The 6,621-nt window shown below is 47.4% G+C and overlaps 1 pseudogene; it reads right to left on the bottom strand.

Moving 5' to 3' along the window:
* Positions 1-5,356: 5,356 nt before the first annotated feature.
* Positions 5,357-5,797, bottom strand: LOC102837514 (annotated as a pseudogene).
* Positions 5,798-6,621: the final 824 nt, after the last annotated feature.

Genomic DNA, 6,621 nt, shown 5'->3' with positions numbered 1-6,621 from the left:
GAAATAAGAATGTCAGGCTTTTGTTATAAGAGGGATTGAAAGCCGATTACAAAATTCAAGGGAAAACAAAACAAAACCGGGCTACTGAAATGCATATTTATTCTTTATTATATAGAGATTCATTTTATGTGTAATCTCAGTTAACAACACTTTCTGAAATTATAAAGCATTTTATCATCTAATCAAATCTTGAAACAAAAGAACCCCTGGTTTCAAAATCAGCTTTATATACCAGTGGGTCATGAGGGGCATGTCCAAATGCTGCCGAGTCTGCATTTTAAAAAGACCAGAATTACAGGTCGCACAGAGACTGGTGGAATGGCCAAAATTCTTGTCCTTGGACCGCCTTTAAGTCTGGAACTGAATCTGCCTCTAGGGACCAGCATTCAGCCAAACAATAGACAGGCCTGAAAAGTGAACAATAGCAAGAAGCGGAACACACTCCTCAGTACAATGCGCCTCTGAGATCAATAGGGCAGCATTGGCCCTAAACAAAGCTCAGAAGCCAGGAAGGAGCAGGCAAGAAGCACAGATGGCAGCGGGGAGCCCAGTGAGGCAGTGGGAGGAGCGTGCTCACGCTGGCGGAAATGCAGCCAGTGTCAGGAAAGGAACCGCGTGTGGACATGTGGACGTGCTCTGAGAGTGTTCACCCGCACTGCAGTTTAAAGGAAGGGAAAAGGCAGCTAGGGTTCAAGGGTGGGAAGTGTCAGTCCTTCCCTAGCCTCCTCCAAGTGTGTGTGTGTGTGTGTGTGTGTGTGTGTGTGTGTGTGTTTCTGGTCTGTGCAGTGTGTTTATACTGTGTGCAGTGTGTGATGTACACGGTGTATCGTGTGTGTGGTGTGTAGTGTGTGCTGCATTGTGTGTGTGGTGTGGTGTGTATATGTGCTATGTGTGTGTCATGTATGCGTGTCTGTGTAGTTTACGGTGTGGTATGTGTGTTGTGGTATATGTAGTATATGATGAGGTATGTGGGGTAGGAGGGTGTGTGTGGTATATGGTATGCAGCATGGTGTGTGTTGTGGTATGTGTGCTGTGTGTGTATGTGGTGTGTTGTGTGTGTATGTGGTGTGTGGTGTGTATATGTGGTGTGGTATGTGTGTATGTGGTGTGTGGTGTGTGGTGTGTGTGTGTATGTGCTGTGTGTGTATGTGCTGTGGTGTGTGTGTATGTGGTATGTGGTGTGTGTATGTGGTGTGGTGTATGTACAGTATGGTGAGCTGTGTGTGGTATATGGTATGGAGCATAGTGTGTGTGTGTTGTGATGTGTGTGTTGTGGTGTGGTGTGTGTGTATGTGGTGTGTGGTGTGCGTATGTGGTATGGTGTGTGTGTATGAGATGTGTTGTGTGTGGTGTGTGTGATGTGGTTTGTGTAGTATATGGTGAGGTCTGTGGGGTATAGGGCTAAGGGGTGGTATATGATATGGAGCATGCTGTGTGGGTTGTGGTATGTGTGTTATCGTGTGTTTATGTAGTGTGTATATGTGGTGTGTTGTGCATGGTGTGTGTGATGTGGTTTGTGTAGTATATGGTGAGGACTGTGGGGTATGGGGCTGGGGGGTGGGAGAGTACGTGTGGTGTGTGGTATGGAGCATGCTGTGTGGGTTGTGGTATGTGTGGTGTGTTTATGTGGTGTGTGTATGAGGTATGTTGTGTGTGATGTGGTTTGTGTAGTATATGGTGAGATCTGTGAGATGTGGGGCTGAGGGGTGGGAGAGTACGTGTGGTGTATGGTATGGAGCATGTTGTGTGGGTTGTGGTATGTGTGTGGTGTGTGTATGAGGTGTGTTGTGTGTAGTGTGTGTGATGTGGTTTGTGTAGTATATGGTGAGGTCTGTGGGGTATGGGGCTGGGGGGGTGGGAGAGTACGTGTGGTGTATGGTATGGAGCATGCTGTATAGGTTGGTATGTGTGTGGTGTGTTTATTTGGTGTGTGTATGAGGTGTGTTGTGTGTGGTATGTGTGATGTGGTTTGTATAGCATATGGTGAGATCTGTGAGATGTGGGGCTGCGGGGTGGGAGAGTACATGTGGTATATGGTATGGAGCATGTTGTGTGGGTTGTGGTATGTGTGTGGTGTGGTGTGTGCACATGTGGTGACAATTCTACCTGTAAAGCCCCTATGGTCCTGGTGGGACACTCGGAGTGACCAGTGAGTATCAATGAACACCCTGTCACTTCCACAAGGGAATTCCTGTGACGGCAGGAAGTCAGAGTCTGGGCCCAGGGACAGGTGGACCTGAACTGGCAATCTGCCCTGGACCACCCAAACCCAACTGGGCAACAGCTCGTGTGGCAGGGGATGGGCAATTTGGGGACCACTTGCTGTGTGCTCTCTCCCCTGCCAGCCCTGGCTCCCCATCAAAGCAGAACCAAGGGAAAATGAGCGCAGGGAAGACAGGAGAGAAAGTCTTCTCATGCCCCTCCTCAAAGGCTGTGGCACCAGCTTCCTTTCACGGAGGGAGGGAGGTGACAGCTCATTCTGAGGGGTTGATCTTTCAGTTCCCAGCAGCAGAATCACTGATGGTGGGCAGGTTCCACCGGAGTGTCTAGACTAACACAGCCTGCAGAGAAATGCCAAACAATCTCCTTCTGAAGCTGAGGAGGAACCAAACACAACGGGGTGATTGCCCACAGGGGAGTACTGTTCAGTTCTAATCTCAAAAAGCTAGCACTCCAAAAGGGGCCCTGCTAGCGCAACCGTTAAGCACTCAGTTACCAAAAGAAAGGTCAGTGGTTTGAACCAACCAGCACATCACAACCTGACAATCTCCCATAAAATGTACAACCTAAAAAACCCTATGGGCTTTCTGTTCATCCTATAGGGTGTGGTCTGGCCTATAGGGTCGCTACAAGTCAGAATCAACTCAATGGCACAACAAGGACCCCAATGCTGCCGGTATCCCCGAGAGGGTGCAGTCCAACAAGGTGCATCTCTCCATGGTTGGAGAATCAGACCTTGAGCAGCTGGGAGAGCCTTCTTCCATGAGCTCTCCCCCCCTCACACATCTGGCAGTATGCACAGACCTGCCCAGGGGTATCTTCCTAAAGCAAGAGTCTCCAGGGCATGGTCAGGGCAGGGTGGTGATGGAAGGCCCCACACTCTGTCATCGTGGTCAGCTTCTCTCTGAAATAAGGGGAAATCACAACAAAATGGCCAACAGGAGTCTCACCCTCTTGGAGACTGGAAAGCTTGGATCACAGTGGGCTGTGTACCCATTAGTGCCAGGGCTCTGGAGACACCTCTTTTTGCCCCACTGGAAATTCTTGCCAAAGGAGTATATATACAATGTCTAAAAATGGTAGGTGTCCGACTCCACAAAGGTCTTAGATGACGCCTGACCACCAATGTTCACTAAGAAGTTAAAAGTGGTGATTTTGAGACCAGTTAGATGTGTAAGTCCTACTTATTAAAGTCTCCCACCACCCACGTGGTACTATGCTGGCTTGTGGTTGTTGTGATGCTGCAAGTTATGCTATCGGTATTTAGCAGAGCTTCCAGACTAAGGCAGACGAGGAAGAAAGTCCTGACAATCTACTTCCAATAACTAACCAAGGAAAGCCTCATATGTCACGACATAAGACATCTAATACAGTGCTGGGAGGTTAGCGTCCTTGGTTGGAAGACTTTCAAAACACAGAGCAGCCAAAACAATGGACTTGATACTGACGACCATGTGATGGTGCGGGGCTGGGCAACATTGTCTTCTGTGGTACAAGGAGTTGCCATAGTTGTTGTGGTGGTGGTTAGGTGCCATCGAGTTAGTACCAACTCATAGCGACCCTATGTACAACAGAAGGAAACACTGACTGGTCCTGGGCCAACCTCACGATTGTTGCCACGCTTGAGCCCATTGCTACTGCCACTGTGCCAATCCATCTTGTTGGGGCCTCTTGTTTCTTCAATGATTCTCCACTTTACCAAGGATGATGCCCTTCTCCAGGGACTGGTCCCTTCTGATAATATGTCCCAAGTAAGAGAGACAAAGTCTGGCCATCCTGGTTTCTAAGGAACATTTAACTGTACTTCTTCCAATACAGATTTGTTGGCGCTTCTTGAACTCCATGATACCTTTAATGTTCTCCTCCAACACCATAACTCAAAGGCATCCATACTTCTACTGTCTTCCTTATTCATGATCCAGCTTTCACACGCATATGAGGCTATTGAAAATGCCATGACTTGAGTCAGGCACACCTTAGTTCTCAAACTAAGACTATCTTTGCTCTTGAACACTTTAAAGAGGTCTCATGCAGCAGATTTGCCTATTTGAATTTTATGTTGTTGTTAACTGTCATCATAGCAAATGTGTGTAGGGTTTCTGAGGACAAGCTGATGAGTTTGAACTGCTGACTTTGAGATTTAAATGACCTTGTGGTTCAGTGTTTATAGTCATGTTTTAATCCTCGTCATAACAAAATCCCAGCATTCTTGTTGTATGGCTACAGACAGGAAACCGCGTGTCTGAGAGAATGAGAAGAAGTCCGGTTCGGCATTCCCCTTGTGATAGCTGCTGTCTCTGACAATGTGGCCTTCAGTGGCTTTTCAGGACAGAAAAGTCCCTTAGGGGCTCTGTAAACCCATCACCACACCTCTGGAGCTGGTCACATGGGAATGAGAGAAAGGGTTCTCCAACACCCCCAGACCCCCATCCCTTAGCACACGAAGAAGTAAAGTCAGAAGCTCATCACACCCCAGAGAGCTGTCCTGACTGCATCCAAAATAAAACACGAAGCAGCTGTCAGCTCGGAGAAGGGAAAAGGACCCATCATCCTGTCTCCCCATGTTACCTTCTCCACTCACTTCTCCTGTTCTCCAGCTCTGGCTCAGGTCCTAGGATAAAGAACAACCTGCCATTGCTAATTACCAACAGTCACTTAGTGCTGCTGTGAACATTGGCATCCAGGTCGTGGTTTATGAAGCTGTTTGTGTCTGTGGTTGGAAGAGCAGGCCTGTTCATTTCTGTGACAATGCGCTCTGCGGTAGGCTTGCTGTCACACTGAAGAATCTAGATGACAAGTTTTCACCATTTCGGTGTCACACCTTAATGTCAATCGTGGAGTCACACAGCTATCAATAAAGTCTCTGCCCCCGGACTGCACATTCTGACCCCTGACAGTGGGATGTCTCTTGGGTGACACAACTGGAGAAAAATAATGTTCTAGAACATGCTTCTGGAGGAAGATCCAGTGGCAGCAACCAAGGGCCTTAACATAAAAATTGTGATTTTGGTGCAGGGCAGGGCAGTGTTTGTTCTCTTGTGCATAGAGTCACTATGAGTCAGAACTGATTCAACAGCAGCTAACAACGACAACAACTATGTTTCAATACCCAGTTCTTTGACAAATCCAGCGACTTCTACATCACCTCTTCATTTCTTTCCAAGCCAGTCTTGGAAGATTTCTTTACCACTGCAGGCTTCTTAACTTTAAGTTCTTTGAAGTCTTAGCGCTCTTCTTGGCAGTAGCCCCAATCGCCTTTTTGGACTTGTTAGCGCCTGCTGCCTTAATTTTGCTGTCAGCGTTGTGCTGCTGGGCTTAGCTTCCGCGGAGGTCCCCTTTTTATTCAGCTTGAAAGAGCCCGAACCACCGGTACCCTTGGTCTGCACGAGAGTGCCTTTTCCTACCAGGCTTTTAAGGCCCAATTTAATGCGGCTGTTGTTCTCCACATCGTAGCCGGAGGCCGCTAGCACCTTCTTGAGGGCGGCCAGAGATACGCCCTATGCTCCTTGGTTACGAGCTCCGACACTGAAGGCCACGCAGGCTTCTTGGCAGCAGCTGCAGCCTTCCAGGGCTGCATGTGGTTATATGCCGTGGAGTCGGTTCTGACTCATAGTGACTCTGTCTGTACATGGTTTCCAGCCTGTAAATCTTACGGGAGCAGAAAGCCTCATCTTTCTCCTGAGGAACAGCTGGTAGTTTCAAACTGCTGACCTTGCAATTCGCAGCCTGATTCGTAACCCCTATGCTACGAGAGCTCTTTTATCTACTCATTTGTTGTTGTTGTTGTTGTTATGTGCCATCGAGGTGCTTCTGACTCATAGCAACCCTGTGTAGGGTTTCCAAGGAGCAGCTGGTGAGCTTGAACCACCGACCTTGCAGTTCAAACGATTTTGCAGCCTGACGCATTTGCCCACAGCGCCACACCAAGACTCCATCTACTCATGTGGCTCATATTTCTTGTGAAATGTGCCAACTAAAGGAATTGCTGGATCATAAGCTATTTCTATTTCCAACTTTCTGAGGAAGCGCCATACTGTTTTCCAGAGTGGTTCTACCATTTTGCATCCCACCAGCAATGTAGGAGGGTCCCAGTCTCTCCACATCCTCCCCAGCATTTATTGTCCTTTGCTTTTTTGAACTTCGCTGTTATTGCTGGTGTGAGATGATAGCTCATTGTTGTTTTTTGATTTACATCTCTCTAATGCCTAAATGATCATGAACATTTCCTCATATGTTTGTTGGCTGCCGAAATCTCTTCTTTGGTGAAGTGTCTGTTCATGTCCTATGCCCATTTTTTAATTGGGTTATTTGTCTTTTTCTTATAGAGGTGTTGTTATTTCCTATAGATTTTAGGAATTAGTCACTTGTCTGATAGGTCATTGTAAAAGATTTTTTCCCATT

The sequence above is a fragment of the Chrysochloris asiatica genome, unplaced genomic scaffold (assembly GCF_000296735.1).
Source record: "Chrysochloris asiatica unplaced genomic scaffold, ChrAsi1.0 scaffold00162, whole genome shotgun sequence".
NCBI classification, from domain to species: domain Eukaryota; kingdom Metazoa; phylum Chordata; class Mammalia; order Afrosoricida; family Chrysochloridae; genus Chrysochloris; species Chrysochloris asiatica.
This window is presented reverse-complemented; position numbering and strand designations above follow the sequence as displayed.